The 27,879-nt window shown below is 40.4% G+C and overlaps 1 pseudogene; it reads left to right on the top strand.

Annotated features, from left to right (window-relative positions):
- The window catches only part of LOC147317773 (uncharacterized), a 46,210-nt pseudogene extending 18,537 nt beyond the window's left edge, over positions 1-27,673 (top strand).
- The last annotated feature ends 206 nt before the right edge of the window (positions 27,674-27,879 follow it).

Raw genomic sequence — 27,879 nt, 5'->3', positions numbered from 1 at the left:
TACATCATGTTTAACCCGAGTGGTGAAAGACCGCGGGGGTTTGAAGACGATGTGTCGGTCGGCTCAGATATTTGAAGTTTACACAGCTACATTCTCACCTGAAAATATGTTAAAAGTTTTTTTGCGACCCAGAAAGAGAAATAAGAGTGATATTAAAACTAAGTCGCTGCCGTCATTGTTGGAAACTGGAATTGGCTGGGCCGCGCTATGAATTCTGCGATATGGTTTTTCAACTTTGTTGTCCGGGTGGAAAATCTGGAGAAAGGTGGGATTCTCCCGGAAAAATCGGGAGGGTTGGCATGTATGGTTGTGGCAACATCACTAACCTTGTCAAACACCTCAGAGTAAATCATATCACAAAATATGACGAGCGTATGTTGAGGCGAACTGAAGAGGAGGAGAGGGACAGGTGCTGCTAGGGTGAGAGTCTCTCACGGAGTCCTTTAGTCCTCCAGGCAGGCAAGGTGTTCAAATAGCACACAACTTTAGTTTTTTTATTTCTATATGATGAACTCTGCATTATTAAGTGATAAGAAGAAGGTATTCTGATGTCCTGTAATCATTATGACGCTATAATTTGAGATACAATAAATAAAATCCGTTTTGTACAAAGTATCGGTATCGGATCAGTATCGTCGATACCACCCTGAATATTACTTGGTATCGGATCGGAAAGGAAATCAGTGGTATCGCACATCACTAGCAGTTACACTGAAACTTAGGTTTACCCAGGGACTGACTGTTGTTTTTTTTTTTAATCGCCCCCGCTGGTATTACAAAAGCCACTTTAAGACTTTACCTCTTACATTCTAGAGTCAGTCTCTTCCTATACAGCATTTGTTCTGTGTCACACGCAGGTTACCAACAAAGTTGTGTTCCTCAAGGTCAAATGCTTGATCAATAACAACAACACCATCATTGCATCATTTACCCCCTTTTCACGAGTTAACCTCAAGCTAAGCACACTTTCACGTGGACAAACAAAGGCTCATGTTCAAAGAATCTGAGTTGAATCAGGGATTGATGAGTCATGCTTACTAATACTTGATGGCAAACTATTCCAGTTTAGGGTATATGACTGAAATGCTTGATAAACCTTCGTTTTTAAGCTGGTGTGTTAAACAGAGAGCAGGTGTGTTGCTTGACTTCTAAGATTAAAGACTCTGACACTGTTGAAAGCTTGTCTTTAATTTTCTGGACTTCTTCTCCAAACCACGACATTAAATCACTAAAACCTACAATGCACTCACTAGACATTAAAGGGAGACATCCATACTCCCTACACAATGCTACACTCCTTTCTTTCTAATTATAAAAACAAACTGTATCTCACTGTTTAAAACTGTCAAAACACAGGGACTACAATTTAGCTTCAGGATGGTTTACTATATGTGGAAAAAAACAAGAAAATAAAATATAATTTCCTCATAATCATACCTTCTCTGCAAGTATAAAAAGACTCCATTGAACACCACTGAGAAAATGGCTTTCTATTTCCCTGCACCTCAGGGAGTTGGAAAACTCAGTTTCTGGAAGTTAAGGTACTTGCTCAAGGACACAAAGTAGGTGGATCATTTCCAGCACAGGGACTTGAGGCAGTACTGTACAGAGAAAAGTGTATTTTTCTGCCAAATTCCTTAATACAGCAATATACTGCACACCTGCTCGGATATAGCCACCCTAATTGTAATGAAAACTGGCCTACTGACTAGCACTTTGTTCTAGTTTAATTTTACAATCCATAATATGGAATCTTTGATAAAGTAGATGGTAGTAGTAGAACTAGGGATGGGTACCGGTATCGGCACCGGTTCTGACATAAACGGTAGTAACCAGACCGAAAAGCAGTGCACATTTCGGTGCTTTATTTCGGTGCTTTTCTTTTTCCTGAGATGTCATACACTTTGGATTCCAGCCAATCATTTTACCTTTGCAAGGATAGTAGGCGGGCCCAGGCACGTACGTTCTTTTAGAGCAGAGCTACAGATTAAAAACGCCCGAGGCGAAGCGGTCAAAGTCTGGCTGTACTTCACAGCAAAAGATGCAAACTCAGAAGCCTGCAACAAGTGCTTTAAGGTGATACTGTGCAAAGGAGGTAACTCCTTGAATCTGATGAAACACCTAGCAACGTATAGCATTTTGTTAAAAGCCGAGAAATGCGCCATATTTGATAGCTTGCTGCAAGACCTCACACTGTGCACATCTACTGCGGGTGGGTTGCCTGTTATCGGACCCGGAGTTAGCAACATCCCCCAAAAACCCGAAGAGGAGAGTCCTGGCCCCTAGCCCTGCCAGTGTAGCAGAAATGATGACGGATGATGATGGCAGCAGCAGCCGTTCTTCTCTGCGTGAGTAGCTTAATGTTGTTCGTGTGTAATTTATGTTGAGTAGGCTAACCACGTTATTACATTAATGCACGTAAGGTGAACTAGCAAACACCGTTGTAGTTACATGCGGCTGTCTTCTTGTTTGATGGCAGATACTCCCTTCACCCTGGCCAAAAAGGCTAAAATGACCAAAGAAAAAGTGGAAAACAGCTAAACATGAGAGGTTTTTGGACAAAGTTTGTTTTTTCCATTGTTTAAGCACTGCTTCCAGCCAAGAGTGATGCCATAAATCCCCTATAGCTGCAGAAAAGGCTAACATTGTTATCTTTTTACAGAAAAACAGCTGAACATGAGAGGTTTTTGGACCAATTTTGTGTTCTCCATTCTTTAAGCACCGGTACCGTTTAAGCACCGGCACCGTTTCAAAAGTACCAGTTTGGTACTGGTATCGGATAAAACCTAAATGATACCCATCCCTAAGTAGAACACAGCTATAAATACAGTATGAGTAGTATGAATATTGCAATACTGAGCTGCACAGTTTGGCTTTAGATCATAACGTTATCATAAAAATGATAATCATAAATTTAGTATTTTGTGCAATCATTTCTTAAATACTTATGAGCAATATAAAGGAAAAAAATAGGTAGCTAGTGAAAGTTAAATAATAAATATTTCTCTTTCTCTTTATGTGTCAAACTCCAGGCCTCGAGGGCCGGTGTCCTGCAGGTTTTAGATCTCACCCTGGGTCAACACACCTGAAACAAATGATTAGTTCATTAACAGGCCTCTGGAGAACTTCAAGACATGTTGAGGAGGTAATTTAGCGATTTAAATCAGCTGTGTTGGATCAAGGACACATCTAAAACCTGCAGGACACCGGCCTGGAGTTCGACACCTGTGCTTTATGACAACATTCTGTTTAACACACCAGTAATCACCACACATGTCACTGTTTTCATATCAATCATACATCACCTTAGAGAACAGACAGAATACACTTGGTTTACAAATGTTCAAAACCTCCAAGTAACACCAACACAAACAAAAATATATGGTTGGAAGTAGTTTGAATCATTTGTCGGGCCAAAGTAGCATGTCAGTGTAATCTCCAAATAGAATAGGTGTGGTTCGTTTTACGGGTGATTTAAAACAAGGTGCTGTTTTCTGTACACGGGTGCAGTCAGTTCATTTCAATATCAAGCACAAGCAGTTTAAGACATGCTTTTTTTTCTCCATTAAATATTGGGGCAATTAACAGCAAACTGTGTGTTTAAAACATCAGTTTGTGCGCTTGATTTAAATATTTTCCTTTCTATATTTTGCTCCTTGAGAATGGAACTCTGGGAAATACATATAAAACCAGGTCAGTTGCAAAATTGATTTCCTTGCTCTTACACAGAGTCTTGTCACTGTACTTTCTTTGTAAATACCAACAGTGCTTTGTTTTGTTTGTGCTGGTGACATGCGCAAATAAATCTGGCCTCTCGTGTCAAGCACATTATACCCAAATCCCAATGAAAGAACACAGCAGAGCAGCCCTCTGTCTGCCTTTCTCTGATCTCTTTGATATTCATATATACAACATTAAAATCATCTCTTCAATGTTATGTAGGCTCCCCTCATGGTGCAATGAGCTCTGACTCATTGCAGCGTGGACCTCTAGGGGGTCGAGGGGTGTCTGGCTTCAGGATGTTCAGGTCATGTAGGTTGTGAAACAAGGCCTCTGTGGGCCAGGACTATTCCATCACATACCACAGATGCTATATTGGACAGGGAACAGGGGAGTGTGGAGGCCTGCTTACTGCGGTAGGGTCAGTGACGTGTAAAGAGCCAGCTCTGATCACTTTTGTTGATTTTTAGCATAATTATCCTGCTTAGGGAAACTGTTGCTGTCAGTGTGTGTTGTTAAGAGGTGCTATGTCTGCAACAGTGTATGACCATCACAATAATTGCCACAAAAGACAAGAAAATGTAATAGATACATCAGTGGACACACACAGGCATACAAACAAAATAAAAGCCTGTGTCTTTATTCATTATCAGATAACTGCAAAATGATGTGTTATACTTTATAGGCTACCAACTGAAGAAACTAAAATTACAAATGTTTCACACAGTGTAGTCTGTTTCCTCTCCACTTCTTTGCTGGTGCAGCGTATTGCTTGCAATGGTAGTCCAGTCTGTTGTTTTTCTTTAATTCTGGTTTTTCATTGACAAAACATTCCTTCACTACTTGCTTCTCATTTGTTCTCAGCATTTTTCTGCTGCTTGCTCTTCCTCTCTCCTCGCCTAAAGACAGGAAAATGATTTTGCTTTATCTTGCTTTGTTTTCTTTCCCTCTTAAGAGATATTTTTACCTCTTCTTTCTGTTGCACACCCTGTTCTGTAAACCAAATTTTTCAAAATGTCTCCTTCCCCTTTTTAAAGCGTCAAAATTGTTTCTCAATTGCAACTGCTAAGTCACAGCTACCTTCTACAAGTTGTTTATTAACATTTGCATTAATGAATTAACAACAGTGCCACAGATGCGGCGATACAAATTCTTTTTACTCCTTTTTTCCTTGTATAAATCTTGCCTTACTTGACATTTTAGTTGTTAAACAAATTCAGCGAGAAAGGTTTATCATGTAAACAACATGCAAACAACTCTGGGTTGGGTCACAAGTGGTCACACACAAGCACACGCAGCGCGCTTATTAAGAGAAAGGTCAGTGGTTTTAAAACAACAAGCTGCTTCAATTAGTTGCAAGCAGAAGGAAAAACAAATTATCATCTAGATACTAAAATCTACCAACAGGGCAATTCATCCACTTCTACAGGTACAAGTTTACACAAAATCTTCTGTAATTGCTGTTCTGCCAGACTGTAGTTAACATATCACTGCACCAGTCCCTTCACAGAGCAAGAAATTCAGTCTGAATAAGAGAAAAACAGTGTACTAATAGTGTTTACTAGCCCCAATGTTCAATTTGGATGGTAAATGGCAAATGGCCTGTATTTGTATAGCGCTTTACTTAGTCCCTAAGGACCCCAAAGCGCTTTACACTACATTCAGTCATTCACCCATTCACACACACATTCACACACTATTAATCTATTAACTATTTGTTTAACTTTACAATGCTATGAGAATCAGGTTGAAAGATTAAACAATGTTGTCTCGTCTTAAATATAGCACACAGAAGGAAATATTCTGTTGCCAATGTGTTAACACTATTGAACCCCCCCACCTCCAAAGGGGCCCGAGCGAGCCCCAGGCCCCAGGCCCCGACAAGCGGCCGCCAAGGAGTGAGCCGGTGTGTACCCGGACGCCCACCCCCAGACACAAAGAACCACCAACACACCGACACCTGAGGGAGTCCGCCACCGGCAGGGGAAGTGGTGGTGGGTGGAGATAGGCCTCCAAACCTTGGAGGGCCTGAGGTGTCCCCAGAGAGGTGGCGTCTGATACCCAACCTGACATATAGACACAGACATACAGGCACACACAGACACAAACATCCATTCCCACCCTCATGCTCTCATATGCACTCACTCCACACTCAACCAACGTGGAGACAGACATAAAGAGACGCTGTACACACAATCACACTCCCCAAGCGTACTCTACAAACCGGGTCTAGGTACCCTTGCCCCTGGAGGGGGGAATTGCACCCAGACCCAGGTGGTGTTACCCTTTTCCCTGCGGTGGGGAGAGGCAGACCACCCCGACTCCACAGCAGCAGGGAGGCCCCACACCCCAGACCGCAGTCGGACGGCCAACTCCTCCTACTAGCCCTCCCGCTCCAGCAGGCCGCAGAGAATGGGGGTGGGAGAAGACTCCAAACCTCCCTCCACCCGCTCATTGTAGTGTTGATGCATATGTGTTCTAAGGTGCAATTAAAACCCAGGAGGGCATGGAGCTACCTGCCAAGGAGCAGCAGGTAAGCGCATGGTCCCTCCTGCTAGCCCTCAATGACTAAGTGTATTTAAAATTGAGAGGTGGGCAACGACGTCAGGGGTGAGGTATACACCCTGATGGTAATTTGGACTCCGTGATTGTGCCCACCCCCAAGATCCTATATGTATGTGTAATGAGAGTGTGAATAATGTGAATGTCTAAGTTGTGGGATAAAATTGAGGCAGAGGCAGCCAGAAGGGGACAGGGGACAGGGGGGGGGGGGGTAGCCTCCTCTGCACCCTGGTGACATACCCCCACTCCAAGGCCCTGCATGTGTGGGTGGTTGTGGAGGAGCGGGAAGAGGGAGGCAGCTGGAGATGGGGAGGGAAGGAAGGGAGGGGCAGGTAACCCCTCCCTGGGGCCAGCTCCCCCGCTGACCCCAGTAGGCACTCCCACCCTCCGGCTCCACAGAGCCCTGGACAGTCCACCCAACCCCACCACAGAGAAAACTGCACCCACCCCACCATCCACACATCTTCCAGACTACATAAGACGGTAAACGCCCAGGCTGAGATCTTCCTCCACCTCTCCTGTATCTCCCCCTCCTGCAGAGAGTTCCTGAAGAGAAGAAAGCTCCTGCAAGATGTGACCATCCCCCCCACCAGTTGAAGAGCCTCCCAGGCGGCTCGACGCACCGGCGGCACCCTGCTCCAGGGCCGGGCCCCCATGCACCACCATGTTTAACTTTACAATGCTATGAGAATCAGGTTGAAAGATTAAACAATGTTGTCTCGTCTTAAATATAGCACACAGAAGGAAATATTCTGTTGCCAATGTGTTAACACTATTGAACTGGCTTAGGTCAATGTGCTGCTTTGCTGGGATGTCAGTAAACACATTCTTGATGAGTTTATGGGCTAATGGGGTACTGTAGTGTCATATCTTTTTAAATAGAACATCATTTTTTTTTTTTTTTTTAATAGAACATCATTAACCCTAGAACACTATCGCTATAAATAGTAACACAATCACTAATGCCGGGTGATTTTTACCCAATATAATATGACCAACAAAAGGTACTTGTCATTAAAATATATCAAAATATGACAACACATGACAAATAAGAGTGGTCTTCTTTTACTTTCAACTGTGCCATGTTTAACAAAATGAAAAAAAAAAAAGTGTCATGTGGGGACCCTAAAATAATGCTCCAAAATTACAGAGAAATTAGGACAAAGAACAAAAAAATTCCTACTTCACTGGAAAGCTGGTCTTTGGTCCACCCATTCCTGGGACATTTGAGACTTCCCTGGTGAAGGCACAGTCTCCTGGACACGCTAACAGCTGCAGGAGAGAGAAATCATGTAAATGTATTTGCTTGGGTGAAAATCACCCACCAATAGAGTTTTAGGGTTAAGAAAAGGACAATAAATTGGAAATTCTTTTTCAGATGACTGATGAAGCACTACCATATGAGCCCTAAATTTTGAAGAAAATGCAGCAAGGACTTCACTAAGCAGTGAGTTATGTCATGGTGACTGTCTGTGATGTAGCTGGTGATGAGACAAGTCTGTAAATCTGGGTAAAAGCAAAATTTCAGCAGATGTTGCTGTTATACTGTATACTAAATGCAAACCTCAATGACACTGCTTTGTGTATGGTAAAGCTAACAAGTGTGACAAGTAGGGTGTCTGCAGATATTTCTACAGCCATAATGTCTTTGTCTAGTTCACTGTCAGCAGGACAGGGCTGTCCTTCAGCTGGATGAAAATACTGATTCAAGTCAGGGCTTGAATTTCATCATAAGATTTCAGGTACTCTGTATCATTTCTACCACCTGTTTTGATTGAACTCTTTGTGGACTTGGACCCACCGTGGACATCACTTGGCACATTCAAAATCTCCCTGTAATTGCTACAAGCCTTTTTGCTATTGCAAATTATACTGACATTGAGCAACATACAGTACATACTTTAACAGTGGAAATCAGAATCAGAATACTTTATTAATCTCGAATACCTTTAGTTATCCCTCATTTCTTCATATTTTGTAATGTCTTTACATATAACTAGTATATTCAAAAGCTCTTGTTTGGATGTTGGCTGCTTTTTCTTTCTTTGTCTGTCACGAAGATTCAATAATGTTGATGTAAAGGGAGGCCAACCCACGAGAAGCTAAATATGCATTTACTGCACTGGCAGTGTGTTTGGGATCATCGTCATGCTAAAAAAATTGAAGCCATGCCTGATAGGTTTGTAGCTTAAACCCATTCGCTGGAACGTTCAAGACAATTCAGTTACACAGCAAAAAGCATTGAACACCAAGTAGGCAAAGTTCTTCGTGTTACTCATGCATGAGGGAGAGAACCACGACAAGCGCCGTTCCTTCGCTTGACCCCAGTCACTCTCGTCCACTCCCCTGTAACACTGCTCTTTTATTGAGGTCACATGAATATACATAGGTTCATTAACTTATGACGTCTACATACACACAAAGAGTACCTTGCCTGTGCGTTGTGTAAGTGTGTGTGTGTGTGTGTGTGTGGGGGGGGGGGGGGGGGGGGTGTCAGAGTGCGACCCCATAAACAACTTCCCTAAACCTGCTGGCCTGGAAGTCCAGAAGTTCATCTAAACAAAAGGCACTTTGACTAAAACTGACATAGCTACGTTTATCCTACCATAAAACAATAAAACAAGGTACGACCTCTCCCATGCTCCCAGGGTGTGGGTGTGAATGCCAGAGCACTCTGGAATGCACACGAAGTCTTTGCAGACTCCTAAGGATCACACATCCTATCACTACACGATCGATTATACACCTCTAAGCATATATGGTTAAATATTTCTGAGCATAAATTCAATTCAATTCAATTCAATTTTATTTATATAGCGCCAAATCACAACATAAGTCGCCTCAAGGCGCTTCATAGATACAGAGAAAAACCCAACAATCATATGACCCCCTATGAGCAAGCACTTTGGCAACAGTGGGAAGGAAAAACTCCCTTTTAACAGGAAGAAACCTCCGGCAGAACCAGGCTCAGGGAGGGGCGGCCATCTGCTGCGACCGGTTGGGGTGAGAGAAGGAAGACAGGATAAAAGACATGCTGTGGAAGAGAAACAGAGGTTAATAACAGATATGATTCAATGCAGAGAGGTCTGTTAATACATAGTGAGCGAGAAAGGTGACTGGAAAGGAAAAACTCAATGCATCATGGGAATCCCCCGGCAGTCTATGTCTATTGCAGCATAACTAAGGGAGGATTCAGGGTCACCTGGTCCAGCCCTAACTATATGCTTTAGCAAAAAGGAAAGTTTTAAGCCTAATCTTGAAAGTAGAGATAGTGTCTGTCTCCTGAATCCAAACTGGAAGCTGGTTCCACAGAAGAGGGGCCTGAAAACTGAAGGCTCTCCCTCCCATTCTACTTTTAAATACTCTAGGAACAACAAGTAGGCCTGCAGAGCGAGAGCGAAGTGCTCTAATAGGGTGATATGTTACTACAAGGTCATTAAGATAAGATGGGGCCTGATTATTTAAGACCTTGTATGTGAGGAGCAGGATTTTGAATTCAATTCTGGATTTAACAGGAAGCCAATGAAGGGAAGCCAAAACAGGAGAAATATGCTCTCTCTTTCTAGTCCCTGTCAGTACTCTTGCTGCAGCATTTTGGATTAGCTGAAGGCTTTTCAGCGAGTTGTTTGGACATCCTGATAATAATGAATTACAGTAGTCCAGCCTGGAAGTAATAAATGCATGAACTAGTTTTTCAGCGTCACTCTGAGACAGGATATTTCTAATTTTAGAGATGTTGCGCAAATGGAAGAACGCAGTCTTACATATTTGTTTAATATGTGCATTGAAGGACATGTCCTGGTCAAAAATGACTCCAAGGTTCCTCACAGCGTTACTGGAGGCCAAGGTAATGCCATCCAGAGTAAGAATCTGGTTAGATACCATATTTCTAAGCTTTTCAGGGCCGAGTACAATAACCTCAGTTTTATCTGAATTAAGAAGCAGAAAGTTAGCGGCCATCCAGGTCTTTATGTCTTTAAGACATTCCTGCAGTTTAACTAATTGGTGTGTGTTATCTGGCTTCATGGACAGATAGAGCTGGGTGTCATCAGCATAGCAGTGAAAATGTATGCTATGTCTTCTAATGATACTGCCTAATGGAAGGATGTATAATGTAAACAGAATTGGTCCTAGCACTGAACCCTGTGGAACTCCATAATTAACCTCAGTGTGTGAAGAGGACTCTCCATTTACATGAACAAATTGGAGTCTATTAGATAGATATGATACAAACCACTGCAGTGCAGAACCTGTAATACCTACAGCATGTTCTAATCGCTCTAATAGGATATTATGGTCGACAGTATCAAATGCTGCACTAAGGTCTAGCAGGACAAGCACAGAGATGAGTCCACTGTCAGAGGCCATAAGAAGATCATTTGTAACCTTCACTAAAGCTGTTTCTGTGCTGTGATGAGCTCTGAAACCTGACTGAAACTCTTCAAATAAACCATTCCTCTGCAGATGATCTGTTAGCTGTTTGACAACTACTCTTTCAAGGATTTTTGATATGAAAGGAAGGTTGGAGATTGGCCTATAATTAGCTAAGACTGCTGGGTCTAGAGATGGCTTTTTGAGTAAAGGTTTAACTACAGCTAGCTTGAAGGCCTGTGGTACATAGCCGATCATTAGAGATAGGTTGATCATAAATCAGAGGTGTGGACTCGAGTCACATGACTTGGACTCGAGTCAGACTCGAGTCATCAATTTTATGACTTTAGACTTGACTTGAAAAAATGTTCTAAGACTTGTGACTTGACTTGGACTTTTACACCAATGACTTGGGACTTGAATTGGACTTGAACCGGTTTACTTGAAAAGACTTGATATTTTACCCCAAATATAAAATTTAACATGCATATTATATAGAGATTGAAAATGTGACGTCATTCACGGGTAGAACCGCAAAGGATTCTGGGAACTCGTGGCAAGCGGTACTAGCGCACGCAGGCTTTCAATTAAAATCAGTTATACAGCGATAAAAAGAAACACAAAAATGTCAAGAAGCCGTTGTATTATTAACTGCAATAGCCGGTCGCATGACAGCCACGGGAAGCCGACGGGTAAAGAGATCGGTTGTTATCGGATTACGTTGTTGAAGAGAAATTGTTCAAGCCATGTTTCCGAAGTAACAAAGAGGCGACGGATGGCCTGGATTGCAGCCATTCAAAGATCAAATATAACGTCCCAGAACCCTCCAGCTCACAGGTTAGTCTGCTCCAAGCATTTACACGAAGGTCAGTGTTTTTTAGTAGTTAATACGTCATTTTCATAACATAATTGGTGATATAGGTTACAGGCAAGTCTGGCGCTGAACAGAAATTGTCGCGCTATGCTCCTTTATTTATTGTGCATAAATAGTGAATTGTCCTGACACAATATTGCGTTTCGCTTCTGTTATTATGGTACATTGACAAAAACATATGCTTTTATTCACAGGATAAAACAGGTTTTTTGTATCACTAATTGCCCAGTACGATTACAGCATACAATATTGTTGTCACTGCTACATTTCTGTGATGCTACCAGAAATTATTTCCACTACTAATTAATTACCATTGAGCTCAAAGGTCCTATTAATAAACGGTTAAGGAATGTATATTTATGACGACGATTTGTGAGACTGGTAAACTTATGATAGGTACGATGGTCTTTCGTTCGACACGGTGCGTTTCAAGGTCCTGTACCCATCTGTCGGTAAACTGTACCTGGGCTTGTTGCAGTGACCGGAAGTTACTAAACTTCATGAGTGTGTGCACTCACTCCAAGAACCGTATAAATATGCATATAAATATGCTACGATGAGATAGCTGACTTCATCTAACTAGCAAATGTTGTCCAGGCTATGTTGGTGATACAGTTTTTTTTTAATGTGTATGATATTTTTGTCATGCGATTTTAAAGCCGGTCCTACAACCGCATCCAAGAATAACATGCAGCTTATCTCAGAACTGTCGGTGAAAATTATTCTAGGAGCTAGGTTTAATTGAGCTGCATTTTAAAGAGGTGCAATTTCACAATTTGTGTATATTTTCTAAGTTCACTATTTTGTCATGTGTTGAGAAAAACACAGATTTTAAAATTACATGGTCTAATATTTACATTTAGCATAACTGCAACATTATTTTTTCGTTGTTTTTTTTTTAAAGACTCGAAAGGACTTGAAATTCAAAGTTTCAGACTTGTGACTTGACTCGGACTTTTACACCAGTGACTTGAGACTCGACTCTGACTTGCCTGACATTACTTGAGACTTGACTTGAGACTTGAGGATAAAGACTTGAGACTTACTTGAGACTTGCAAAACAATGACTTGGTCCCACCTCTGTCATAAATGACAATCAACAATATAAACCTGACAATGCCATTTGGCTGTAACAGATCTATTGTTCTTTCAAAAACCTACATAGCCACATCAGCTTATGGAAAATACCTAAAAGAGAAGAGTTTGTTTTCTTTAAAAAAAAAAAAAAAAAAAAAAAAAAGCACCAGCCTGTTGCAAATACATTTGTTGAAGTATTTGACTTTACTGTTTTTAAAAGACTGTGTTTTCATATTGTGTGCTATTACATTGAATCTTTTAGCAAGTGAGTAACAAGAACTGCAAGTGACATAGATATAAGATTAAAACATTTTTTCCCAAATTATGTGAAACACAAGATGGAGACACAGACATTTTTATTGTGAAGAAATTGGTGATAATGAATAATGTATGTAATAATAAATACTACCCTGAATTGGTACAAGCGTATTGTAGAGCCAGTCTTGCTCTTAATGCTATCACCGCCAGACTATGCAGCATGTATTCATGACTAGAGGTCAGTGGATTTTTTTTTTAGTAATTCCTCTATCAGTAGTAGCAAGCAGTGTGAATTGCAGAAACAGTCGGTCAGTTCGCCCTAACCAAATTTTATTGAGTCACATGCACTGACTGCATAAAAGTCCTGAAAGGGGACATGGGTACTAACTGTTATGTGAAGGCTGTGTGCAGGCAGGAGTGGTAGTAGGAGAACCCACGGTGCAGACACTCAGAGGCAAAACTTGAATTCAAATGTAACATAACTGGATATATCAAAATAAACTTACACAGGAAGCCTGACCAACCACACAGCATGGCATAAGGGTAGATCACAACACCGTCAAACTGAAACACAGGGCTTAAATACATAGAGGGAGCAATCAGGGAATGGGCAACAGGAGGGAAACACAGCTCTCAGGCCTAACGAGACAAAGGAAGCAAAACCAGACGCATTTACATGAGACATGGACTTTCAAAGTAAAACAGGAAACATAACACAGACTGTGCTTACAGACAGGCTCACAGGCAGACACTGCAACAGAGGGAACAGAGACGTGGGACCAGGGCAGACACAGACACTGACTGGACACGGGGATATAGCAACTAAGGATTACACAGAGACATAAACCATAAGACAGAATGATAAATAATATAATAAACTCAAAACTCTGGGTCAACGACCCAGGCATCCTAACACTGACAGTCACTTTATGGAAAAGGAATTCTTTAAGTCTTTTTATGGTAACAAGTTTAAAGGAGACAAGCTTTTTGATTCAACACACCAACCTTTGGTGGCATAATGGATATCCTGTTATCATTCACTGTTTTGGAAGCAAAACAGTCATCTGGGAACATCTCTTTATAGTAAAGAGAAAACTACTGAGACATTTCGTGTAAGTCAAATAAAACTGTGAAGGGAGATTTGCCCAAATTTGCAGTGATGTAACAGTGACATGTGAATGCAGTGGTTAACTGTGCTTAACTGCTTTCAACTTGCACAGATCATGGTGTGCAGCTCCTTGGCCATGATTGGTTACAGTGGACTCTAATTGAAAAGGCATCCAGTTTACTCATGATCTGACGCCAAAGACAAGAGAGCCAACCCTTGTATCTATTCTATGCACACTATAAATATATTATTTACATTTTTAAATGGAGCCTTTCAGTATTATTTATTTTTGATTTGCATCAATATATTCCAAAAGAAAATAAAAGTAAAAATAAATGCACGAAAATACTGTCACTCTTTGAAGTTGTGCTTTCATGGAGGGAATTGTGGCATAAAATTGTGAATGAAAGAAACCCTCTAATAGAGGGAAAACAAAAATAGAGAGTTTATGAAAGGGAAAAGGCAGGCAATGAGGAAGAAGCCAAAGCACTAAACTAGATGGAGCTGTAAACCAGCACAGAGCGAAGAGGGTGAAGCAGAGTGAATGATGTAATATTAAAGCTGTGTTGAACATATGTAATAACTTCCAGGTGGTTGTTCAGGTTAATCAAGCACTTGTAATTCAAGTAACTCTTAAAGATTTGAACCTCAAAAACGTTTTAATTTACCATTCACATATAGCCACACACACTGCTCCACACAGAAAATTACACACCACGTTGCACTGCTACTGCATCTAATGCTATTGTGGCTGTTGTTGCCATTATGGTTATTATTATGCAGACACAGAGTGAATATGAAATGACTTTGCAGGACCGCTTCACACCGCATCCTGTGACATGTATGAAGAATACAAAAGAAATGCATTAACTACGTAACATCATTTCTCATTTCTGTCTATGTAAATGCCTGCATCTGTTGGTTTTCCATTGTTGTTTTCATTGCACCTTAAAATGACGCTCTAATTATTGTTGTTGCCTAACTTTTCTGTATGAAATGCCTTGCAGTGATGTGGACTTGGCAGTTAAAAAATTTACAATATGCATACACTGCCCCAGCACTGCATTTATGTGTGCATGAGATTGTGTGAAATCAGTTCCCATCTTTGAAGAACAAAAAAAAAAAAAATTAAATAATTAAATAAACAATAAGAACAGATAGAGCCAGCAGTGTGTTTGCTAATAGATTCTCTTTCTGTTGTTTCTCCCTTGAATCTTTTTTTAACCATACCAATGCTTTCTATTGCTCTTATTTTTGTCGCTTTTCTCTGCAGAAGCCGGTAAAGTCAGATTTATCACAAGCCACCATAGCAAACTTAACTTCTCAAAACATTTCTGTGACTTTCACAAATACATATTCTCACATTTTAGGATAATTCTATGAGATTGACTAATAAATAACCAAATAATAGCTTTCAAAAAATACTGAGGTATAACAAAACACTTTATGTTTACGTTATGGTAAATGAACAGTTTTATAGAGATTTTTATAAGACAGATATTGTGTACATTGGTAACAATGGTACATTCTATTGCTATTCTGCATTCCTGTAGAGTAATACTTTATGGATTTTTAAAAAGTAAAAACCAACTTCCAGTTGAAGAATTTAACTCAGACACATGAAAAAAGGCAGAGATCAATAACTGTTCTGCAACAAAAAACTCTGTTATGTACCAGAAATAATTTCTCTTTTCTCTTGCAATGTTGGAAAATACTGTAATTTCCTTTTTATAGATCTTTAGAACTCCTCCTTGAATCGCTACCTTATCGTGGTGGAGGGGTTTGTGTGTCCCAGGGATCCCAGGGGCTATGTTGTCTGGGGGCTTTTGCCCCCTGGTAGGGTCTCCCATGGCAAATTGGTCCTGGGTGAGGGACCAGACAAAGAGCGATTCAGAAGACCCTTATGAAAAGGATATCGAGGGAACAGTTTACCCTGCCCGGGATAGGGTTACCGGGGCCCCGCCCTGGAGCCAGGCCCAGCGTCTGGTGGCTGGGCCTTAGTCCATGGGGCCCGGCCGGGCACAGCCCGAAGAGGAGACATGGGCCCATCCTCCCGCTAGGGTTGCCAACTCCCTGAAAAATAAATAAGGGACACCTCGTGGCCAGGGCCGGGCGACCCAGTTGTCTTCACCCTTCCTAGCTCTTTTTTTGTGTGTGAAATCATTTTTTTAACCATTTGACTTGAAGTTGATTTAAGTAGATATATTCTACTTAAATCATATTCTATTCTTTGTGATATGAACACATGTGAAACAAATGATCATTTAGCCATTTATTTTTAGCTCAAAATGACAACATTAACACAGTAAAACACGTCTCTTTCTTAAACAGAAGCCTGTCATGCTTAACTTTTGAGAATATAAGTAAATCTTTCTTTAAAAGAACTCTGTCCTGCTTAACTTAAAATAATAGAAAACAATAGAAAGAAAAATATTCTTGTAACAGTGCACATATAGTGCATTTACTACAATTGGCTTCAGTTGAGGTATTATTTCAGCTTTTCTAATGCTAATCAGCTGCTCCCGTTTCTAAACCCGCTTGTTCCCATGATTACGCACCTTAACTCGTCATCATTATTCATCTATGTATTACTTTTATGTATTAGTCATCTATTTGTTGTAATCATCTATCCTTGCAGTTGTTTATTACACAAAATAAGTTATATTATCACACTTCTGGCCACATAGCGCTGTTATTCACTGCACATGCCCATATTAACTTTTCCCAGCCAGGTGTTTTCCTTTTCCCATTCTTCCCTTTCTCTGAGGGGAACAAACATTGCTGCTCTAATGCTGGGCTTACACTGTGCGATTTTTGGCCCATTTTGAGACGATTTTTGAGTCGTGCGACCGATTTGGTGATCGGCTTGATTTTGGCCTTCATCGTGGGTTGTGTAGTATACATGGGGTAAAGAGAAGTGATTAACACCTCACGACCAGCTCCCAATCATCAATCGCTCGTGAGGGTGTCACCGCAGCTGCTCACACTGCTCACGCGCAAACACGTAAACGTCGGTGAAAAAGACGGAATAGCACAGTGGTGCAGCGTGTGCACTATCCACAAGCGATGGAGGCAAAACTTGTAGAACTTTGGAAAGCTCATCCGAGCCTTTTCGATGTGGCCTCACAAAATTATCACGACCACAACAACCGTGAAAATAGTTGAATTTGCATTGCTGCTCAATCAGAGCTGTTTTTCAATGTTTTTCATTAGCAATTTAGCAAAGTTGATGGTGGTGGTGTGCGTGTCTGTGTGAGTGAAAGGCAGAGAGAGTGAGCGACAGATTTTCTGTTATAACCTTCATTTCATGGAGGCACAGTGTGAGCACTCAGGTCGCATCAGAGCATCGGGCGGTATAGTGTGAGACCCTGCATCGTGACCTACCAACTTCTAACCCCTGCGAGTCAATCGTGCAGTTTGAGCAGGAGCTGAATAACGTGACTGAAAAAAATCGCACAGTGTATGTCCAGCTTTAGGTGTACTGTCGTCCGAGACTTGCACCGCAGTGTTGGCGTTTGTTTCCCTGTTGGCCATGCTTCTTGTTGTGGTCATCTGTTGTCTTCTGGTATTTTCTCCGTAAGCGACCTTTCCTCGACCAATGAGATGAGCGGTGATCTGAATTGTCATACTCGAATTGTCATAAGTGTGCTGTCAGCTCATTGGTCACAAAGCAGGAGAGGGGCTGGGAATTATGTTTTCAAACAAAGTGTTAATTCCATTAAAAGTTATAGACTACTTTTGATTCTCACTGTATTACGGGACAAAGTGCGTCCCTTATTAGCTCAATACGGGACGTGTACTTTTGTTTCTAAATACGGGACGATTTCGTTTTTTAAGGGACGGTTGGCAACCCTACCTCCCGCAGGCCCACCACCCGCAGGAGGCGCCATAGGGGTCGGGTGCATTGTGTGCTCTTTGCTTAGGCTGCTGCCCCCGCGACCCGGCCTCGGATAAAGCGGATGAAGATGGATGGACGGATGGATAGATCTTTAGAACAGTTAAATATTAAAATATACTTTTTGAATAAAGACTTTATCTTCTGTGTATATGCCAGTTAAAGGGAACCCCGACTATTATGACAAGTTACTCTAAATATGTTACAAATTATCTCCACTACATAAAAACATACTTGAGAATAACTACATTTTTTTGGTTATTCATTAAATCTTTGTTGTTTAAAACTATTTTGGAGCCGTGGGAGCAGCCATGTTTTTTTGCACACAATGCATTCTGGGACGATGACGTGTATTGGTTGTCGGTAGTATAGGTGCTTTTGTTCAGCTAACCTGTTTTGTTTTTTAAGTGTAGCAACCGTAATAGTCCACTGCAAAAGTCAAATGATCACTGCAGCATTACGGAGAGTTGAAAAACTGTCTAAATTTGTTCATCTGTAATAAAATGATCAGTGTGGCTGCTCTGCCAGGTGTAACAAATAAGTTTAACATCCAGGCATCCATCAAAACGGAATTTATGACATTTAACTGAGTTAGAAGTTAGCAGGGAGTTAGCTCGCAAGCTTCCATCTAAATATAATATACCATGTTCTGACTGAGAGATTTATTATCAAATTAAAACGTACAGCTCTGCTTTCACTTCCAACATAAATGACGACAGGAAAGTAAACTGCAGTGATATTTGTAGGGTTAATGAAGTTGGGCTAGCTGGTATATAATGATGTGCTACGTGATCGCTAGCACGACAAGCTATGTTAGCATAACATAAACAGTAAAACTGGAGGATGAATGCTAACAAACGGAAGACTTTTTTCCACTCGATAAAAGTTAATATGAGGGTTCCCAATGGTTAGGGGCAAATGCAATCGCATGGCAGGATCCTGTAAACGGACCAAACGTCAGTCAGGAGAACCACCGAGATAATCCATCCACAATATAAGGTTAGTCATTAATATACTGCTGCTGCATGGGCTGGGCTAGTTACATGGTAAGGGTTTAAAAACTGAGCTTTAAAATGATGAGAAGCCGACAGTGATCACTGACTGTTTTTAGGGGATTGTTGAGATTAAATTGAACAAGATCCAAAGCATTAAAACATGTTAAAAACACAACAGTCTTATTAAATGCAGACTACTTTGGGCCCGGAAGCAGGATTGATAATGTTATCACTTAAAGTCTGGATACCGGTTATGGAGGCTAACAAGGGCTGCCCAAAAAACATCTGGATTAAGACATACAGTGGGGCAAAAAAGTATTTAGTCAGCCACCGATTGTGCAAGTTCCCCCACCTAAAATGATGACAGAGGTCAGTAATTTGCACCACAGGTACACTTCAACTGTGAGAGACAGAATGTGAAAAAAAAATCCATGAATTCACATGGTAGGATTTGTAAAGAATTTATTCGTAAATCAGGGTGGAAAATAAGTATTTGGTCAATAACAAAAATACAACTCAATACTTTGTAACATAACCTTTGTTGGCAATAACAGAGGTCAAACGTTTACTATAGGTCTTCACCAGGTTTGCACACACAGTAGCTGGTATTTTGGCCCATTCCTCCATGCAGATCTTCTCGAGAGCAGTGATGTTTTGGGGCTGTCGCCGAGCAACACGGACTTTCAACTCCCGCCACAGATTTTCTATGGGGTTGAGGTCTGGAGACTGGCTAGGCCACTCCAGGACTTTCAAATTCTTCTTACGGAGCCACTCCTTTGTTGCCCGGGCGGTGTGTTTTGGATCCTTGTCATGTTGGAAGACCCAGCCTCGTTTCATCTTCAAAGTTCTCACTGATGGAAGGAGGTTTTGGCTCAAAATCTCACGATACATGGCCCCATTCATTCTGTCCTTAACACGGATCAGTCGTCCTGTCCCCTTGGCAGAAAAACAGCCCCATAGCATGATGTTTCCACCCCCATGCTTCACAGTAGGTATGGTGTTCTTGGGATGCAACTCACAGAGGTGTGGACTCGAGTCACATGACTTGGACTCGAGTCAGACTCGAGTCATTAATATTATGACTTTAGACTTGACTTGAAAAAATGTTCTAAGACTTGTGACTTGACTTGGACTTGAACCGGTTTACTTGAAAAGACTTGATATTTTACCCCAAATATAAAATTTAACATGCATATTATATAGAGATTGAAAATGTGACGTCATTCACGGGTAGAACCGCAAAGGATTCTGGGAACTCGTGGCAAGCGGTACTAGCGCACGCAGGCTTTCAATTAAAATCAGTTATACAGCGATAAAAAGAAACACAAAAATGTCAAGAAGCTGTTGTATTATTAACTGCAATAGCCGGTCGCATGACAGCCACGGGAAGCCGAGGGGTAAAGAGATCGGTTGTTATCGGATTACGTCGTTGAAGAGAAATTGTTCGAGCCATGTTTCCGAAGTAACAAAGACGCGACGGATGGTCTGGATTGCAGCCATTCAAAGACCAAATATAACGTCCCAGAACTCTCCAGCTCACAGGTTAGTCTGCTCCAAGCATTTACACGAAGGTCAGTGTTTTTTAGTACTTAATACGTCATTTTCATAACATAATTAGTGATATAGGTTACAAGCAAGTCTGGCGCTGAACAGAAATTGTCGCGCTATGCTCCTTTGTTTATTGTGCATAAATAGTGAATTGTCCTGACACAATATTGCGTTTCGCTTCTGTTATTATGGTACATTGACAAAAACATATACTTTTATTCACAGGATAAAACAGGTTTTTTGTATCACTAATTGCCCAGTACGATTATGTATTTATGACGACGATGTGTGAGACTGGTAAACTTATGATAGTACAATGGTCTTTCGTTCTACACGGTGCATTTCAAGGTCCTGCACCCATCCGGCGGTAAACTGTACCTGGGCTTGTTGCAGTGACCGGAAGTTACTAAACTTCATGAGTGTATGCACTCACTCCAAGAACCGTATGATTATAAATATGCATATAAATATGCTATGATGAGATAGCTGACTTCATCTAACTAGCAAATGTTGTCCAGGCTACGTTGGTGATGCAGTTTTTTTTAATGTGTATGATATTTTTGTCATGCGATTTTAAAGCTGGTCCTACAACCGCATCCAAGAATAACATGCAGCTTATCTCAGAACTGTCGGTGAAAATTATTCTTGGAGCTAGGTTTAATTGAGCTGCATTTTAAAGAGGTGCAATTTCACAATTTGTGTATATTTTCTAAGTTCACTATTTTGTCATGTGTTGAGAAAAACACAGATTTTAAAATTACATGGTCTAATATTTACATTTAGCATAACTGCAACATTATTTTTTCTTTTTTTTTTTTTTAAAGACTCGAAAGGACTTGAAATTCAAAGTTTCAGACTTGTGACTTGACTCGGACTTTTACACCAGTGACTTGAGACTCGACTCTGACTTGCCTGACATTACTTGAGACTTGACTTGAGACTTGAGGATAAAGACTTGAGACTTACTTGAGACTTGCAAAACAATGACTTGGTCCCACCTCTGGCAACTCAGTATTCTTCGTCCTCCAAACACGACGAGTTGAGTTTATACCAAAAAGTTCTACTTTGGTTTCATCTGACCACATGACATTCTCCCAATCCTCTGCTGTATCATCCATGTGCTCTCTGGCAAACTTCAGACGGGCCTGGACATGCACTGGCTTCAGCAGCGGAACACGTCTGGCACTGCGGGATTTGATTCCCTGCCGTTGTAGTGTGTTACTGATGGTGACCTTTGTTACTTTGGTCCCAGCTCTCTGCAGGTCATTCACCAGGTCCCCCCGTGTGGTTCTGGGATCTTTGCTCACCGTTCTCATGATCATTTTGACCCCACGGGATGAGATCTTGCATGGAGCCCCAGATCGTGGGAGATTATCAGTGGTCTTGTATGTCTTCCATTTTCTGATGATTGCTCCCACAGTTGGTTTTTTCACACCAAGCTGCTTGCCTATTGTAGATTCACTCTTCCCAGTCTGGTGCAGGTCTACAATACTTTTCCTGGTGTCCTTCGAGAGCTCTTTGGTCTTGGCCATGGCGGAGTTTGGAGTCTGACTGTTTGAGGCTGTGGACAGGTGTCTTTTATACAGATGATGAGTTCAAACAGGTGCCATTCATACAGGTAACGAGTGGAGGACAGAAAAGCGTCTTACAGAAGATGTTACAGGTCTGTGAGAGCCAGAGATTTTCCATGTTTGAGGTGACCAAATACTTATTTTCCACCCTAATTTACGAATGAATTCTTTACAAATCCTACCATGTGAATTCATGGACTTTTTTTTCACATTCTGTCTCTCACAGTTGAAGTGTACCTCTGGTGCAAATTACTGACCTCTGTCATCATTTTAAGTGGGGGAACTTGCACAATCGGTGGCTGACTAAATACTTTTTTGCCCCACTGTATGGCTTCAAAAAGTTTTGGTGCTTTACAACAAACGCTCTCAGTCGCCGTTGCCATTGGCAAGCAGCAGAGGTGTGGACTCGAGTCACTTAACTTGGACTCGAGTCAGACTCGAGTCATTAATTTTATGACTTTAAACTTGACTTGAAAAAATGTTCTAAGACTTGTGACTTGACTTGGACTTTTACACCAATGACCTGGGACTTGAATTGGACTTGAACCGGTTTACTTGAAAAGACTTGATATTTCACCCAAAATCTAAAATTTTACACGCATATTATATAGAAAGTGTGCATCATTTATTAAAACCACACTCCATATGTATGTGTGCGTGAGCTGTAGCACAGCCAATCAAATTAACCAGATCTTTTTTTAAAAAGAAAAAAAAAACGCTCAAAAATGTTATTTTTTTCAGATACATAAACTATGAAGTAGTCAACAAAAAACGAAATGCAATATGCAAATCATGCAAGAAGAGAATCACAGACAGAGATGGAACAACTTCCAACTTTCTCCGACAGTTGAAGTTGCATAAAGGACAGTAGGTGGTGCTTCTCTTTTGCTACGATGAGATCATGACTTCATCTAACTAGCAAATGTTGTACAGGCTATGTTGGTGATACAGTTTTTTTTAATGTGTATGATATTTTTGTCATTTTTTAAAGTCGGTCCTACAAGCGCATCCAAGAATAACATGCAGCTTATCTCAGAACTGTCAGTGAAAATTATTCTTGGAGCTAAGTTTAATTGAGCTGCATTTTAAAGAGGTGCAATTTCACAATTTGTGTATATTTTCTAAGTTCACTATTTTGTCATGTGTTGAGAAAAACACAGATTTAAAAATTACATGGTCTAATATTTACATTTAGCCATTTAACATTTAACTGCAACATTCTTTTTTCATTTTTTTTAAAGACTCGAAAGGACTTGAAATTCAAAGTTTCAGACTTGTGACTTTACTCGGACTTTTACACCAGTGACTTGAGACTCGACCCTGACTTGCCTGACATTACTTGAGACTTGACTTGTGCCTTGAGGATAAAGACTTGAGACTTACTTGAGACTTGCAAAACAATGACTTGGTCCCACCTCTGGCAAGCAGTAGCCACATAGACACCAGTAGTTTTCCCTGACTCTCTCATCCTCGTGTGACGGATTGGCTTCATCTTCATCTAAACAAAGTGCTGGTTGACTATTTTCATTCTCTCTCCCGGTTTGCTCTGGTTCAAACTGGAAAGGTTGAACAGAAGCCATTTCCAGTGCGCTGCTAACTGTGAACTGGATGCGGTGCAACCGTATGACGTCACTACCCAGAGTGCATTGAGAAGTAAATAACAATGGCGACCTACTGGTAAATCGGTTTTATATAAAATGTGCTTAAAAGGAAAACATTTGGTGTATTTTAATACCACATATAGTTATTGAAATTACAGTACATATTTTAGTGCAAACATGTCTTAATAGCCAGGGTTCCCTTTAAAGGGATAGATAGATAGATAGATAGATAGATAGATAGATAGATAGATAGATAGATAGATAGATAGATAGATAGATAGATAGAATTTTATTTCGAACATGCAAATATAATTGAAATAACAACAGAAAAAAAAACAAACAAAACTTAAAAATCATCAAGTTTTCATGTATATATCTTTGTCTACAGAATGCGTGTGCTATAATAATAAAGAAAATAAACCATTCACACACCGTGTTGTGTTCCACATGCACAGCATCAGCAGGCAGTCACATTTTATTTATTAAGTTACAGCAGACCAGCACAGTAAAAGGCTGACATGACAGACAAACCTGAAACACTGATTAAATAATCTAAAAGTAAAAAAAGATTTTTTTCTTGTCTTGTTATGTAAAACTAACTTGTACTTTCTTTTTACAATAACTTTACATGCTTGAGGAAATCAGAATATACTGCTTTGCACAACCATTTTTCTCAGTGTATGTATGTTGCTTCATTATGATGATCTGAGGGTTCTTTAGTCTCTGAAGTGAAGCCCTTCATTACACATGCTCACTCCAGGTGACAGTCACAGTAAGTGTGCCTGCTTCCTGTCGTCAGCTGTGATTGCACACTGTCACAGTATCTGCATAGCAAGCAAAGGTTATTTAATAACAGCTTGCACATTGTTTGGGGGCAGCTGTCAGTCAAAAGGCAAATTTAATTGCTCTTAAAACCTCAAAATAAATTTCAGGTAAGGAAAATGTGGCAAATCGATGGCATTTGATGAAGAGAGATAATTTGTAATTACAAATTGCCATTTGAATTTTACACATTTCTGATATTTACATTATTATTACACATACACCAATTAAACTGTAAATGCACAATAGCTTTCTAATGTGTATAATTTAGCTATAATAAGAATAGTAGCTAAATAAGAAAGTAATAATAAGAAAGTAGCAAGAAAAGACACATTTTTCTTCAGGTCAACACCATAGTTTGTTTGCTGCCAGTATTTTCCAATATGTGTTCAGTTTTTTAACATACCATAATAAAATTCCCAGTACAGGCGTCCCATGAATTTCCTACAGTGGTCTACAGGAGACAATTGATTGTTCACATGTAATTATGTGAAAGCACAAAATACAAATCTCACCATGGTGCTGTGCAAGAGGATACATCTGTTAGCAAAATTTTTACCCACTCATTTAATATCATGGCTGTGTCATGAATTTACAGAAGCATTTTTAGCAAAATGACTCATTATCTTCTGGTGTGTGTGTGGGGAGGGGATTATATATAGTAAAATAATTTGTAGCCTCATTAATTTCAATTTCCTTGATCAAAAAAGCCTTACTATGTCATTATTTTCTTTTTATAATGTGCCACCTCTCCTCTTGTGAGCTACATATCAAATATAAAAGCTTTATCTGTTGCTGTACCAATGAAGAGGAATGTTTCCATGGAGATGATTTGCCAAGCTTAATGTTTGCTGTTTCTATGGGTCAAACTGAGGAGTTATATTTGTCATGTTTTACTTTGCTAGGTGACAGCCAAAATGTTACTACTGCATGTAACTACACCAGTGTGAAATACAAATTTCCAAATAACACTTTAAGTTAAATTTGAACATTAAGTAAAAGTTTAACTGAGAAAATAATGAAACTAATATAGAGCATTTAGTAATAGTAGCAAATAGCTCCATGTAGAATCTACACCAGTTAACAATGTGTTTTGCCTTATCTTCAGTCAGAAGCTAGTCCATGAAGCCAGATAACATACACCAATTAGTTAAACTGCAAGAATGTCTTGACCTCAAATTTTCCATATTACCCCATTAGAGTTCTTCTCTCTCAGCTTTCAGGCCTCTCTCTACTTTTAAGAATAGGCTTAAAATTTTCCTTTCTAATAAAGTCTATAACACAGATGTTCCTGTATAGGGCTTTGGAGCGTGATGTCACGGGAGGTGGACCACGCCCCCTTCCGCCATGACAGTAGGCCAGACAAAGGATAAAGCTTCAGCTATGGTTTGTACGTGTTGTGTTGTCGGTTGCAATGTTAGATCACACGATCGTGAAGGCAAGAAGCTGGATAATGGGCTCTCTTTTCATCATGTTCCATAACGAAGAAAGCTTTGTAATGAAGACTGTCATTTCCAAAACACTGCCCCCCCCCCCTCTTTTTTACGCACACACAATTTGTTTTTACACATACAAATCTTTTTTATGCACACACAAATTTTTTTCACACATACAAATCTTTTTTACACACACACAATTTTTTTTTACACATACAAATCCTGATTTACAAGTACAAAATATTTATGACCACATTTTGAGCCCATATAAAACATGCTAATGTGTGATGCTGCAGAACCACGTCATGTCGACTGAGTAGCTTGTGATTTGGCATTATTGCAGGCAAACCAGCATATGAATTGGATGTAACAAATCCAGACTGGGCACCAACACTGCACATGGGGCACGACGACATACCTGTATCAGACTCGGACCGGCACGCAAGGCCTATGCAACGGAAGCGAAAAAGAGCACCCATCGGAGGTAAACACCCCCCCTCTAAAAACATACTAAATTGCTGTAGTACACTAATCCGCACATAACTTCCAGATGAATCACACACCTCTCATTGGAATATTGGTGTACATTTACCTTATGTGTATGCACTAATTTTATCTTACAGGCTTTCGTTATGCAGCTGCAGAGTCTGAAGGTGTGCCCCGTGCAGAAGCGATCGATGAAGATCTGACAGAAGACCAACAACAAAATCACAATGTCATGGAGGCAGTGGACAGCAGTTGTGTTGGACAAGTGGAGGTTGAGGTACCAGCTGCAAATGTGGACAGTGGTGATCGGACAGACAGCGTCACGGAAGCTAAAGGGAAGATGAAGGATTGTGTGTGCAATGAACAGGGCAGAGCAGAAATAAACCGGCTGTTGGAGGAGAACAGACTGCTTCGATCACAGTTGCAAAAGACAGAGCTGAATGAACATTTCTTAAAGGATGATACCGAAAAAGTAAGATATTACACTGGACTACATTGTTATGCTGTCTTAATGTCCCTCTTCAACACTGTCAAAGATTTCCTGCCAATATCGAAGAAACTGACAGGTTTCCAAATGCTCTTACTCACACTAATGCGTCTGAGACTTGATCTTCCAGTCCAGCATCTTTGTCATCTATTCGATGTGTCCCACAAAACACTGTCTTCTATCTTCGCCGATACCATTGATGTTTTGTATGCCCGCTTAGGAGCACTGGTGCACTGGCCTGAGAGGCCACAATGCCTCCACAGTTTACTGAAACTTTTGGAAAACGAGTAGCCATCATTGTTGACTGTTTTGAGATTCGAACAGAAAGACCATGTAATTTAAAGGCACGTGCACAAAGATACTCTCATTATAAGGGTACACACACCATAAAATACCTCATCGGGATTACACCCCATGGAGCTATTTCTTTCATTTCCAGGGGATGGGGGTGGCGTGCATCAGATAAACACATCACAGAGAAATGTGGCATTCTTCAAAAGCTGTTACCAGGGGATGTAGTATTGACTGACAGAGGCTTCCCAAAACGGTATCAAATGGTCCTGTGTTATAGCTTTATAGCACTTCAGTTTCTCTATCCTTTTTTCTATAGTACATATGACCTGCAAAGTAACATACCATATTCATTATTTATATCGCACATCATATTATGGATGGTTATAGATAGCTTTCCAGATAATAGTAAAATGCATTTTTTGTGCATGCTGAATGTAGCCCAACAGGCATCTGACCCTTTATCTCCTAAAAATGTATTTTACTGTTCCATTTTTTGAACTGTGAATAATGACTATTGTGTTTTATCCGGGATAGTGCCAGACATTATTTCAGAGAGTGTTCCAGATAATGACTTTGGGTTACTCTGGAGATAATTTCATGGCCATTTTCTCCATATTATCTATCAGTTCATTCATGTGTCTCTCTGTTTCAGACATTTTTCTCTAAGCTTTTTTCTTCTTTCTCTGCCTGTTGATTTTGGCAGAATAGTCCAGTGTCTTTGTGGTTCATAATTACCCGCCATATGACACAATCCTTTGTTAATTTCAGATTGTG

The sequence above is a fragment of the Aulonocara sp. 'chitande type north' Nkhata Bay genome, linkage group LG12, assembly GCF_057382095.1.
Source record: "Aulonocara sp. 'chitande type north' Nkhata Bay isolate Kocher_YH1m ecotype deep benthic linkage group LG12, A_spYH_male_GT1.1, whole genome shotgun sequence".
NCBI classification, from domain to species: Eukaryota; Metazoa; Chordata; class Actinopteri; order Cichliformes; family Cichlidae; genus Aulonocara; species Aulonocara sp. 'chitande type north' Nkhata Bay.
Note: the sequence above shows the minus strand (reverse complement) of the source record. Positions and strands in the feature narration are given on the sequence as shown.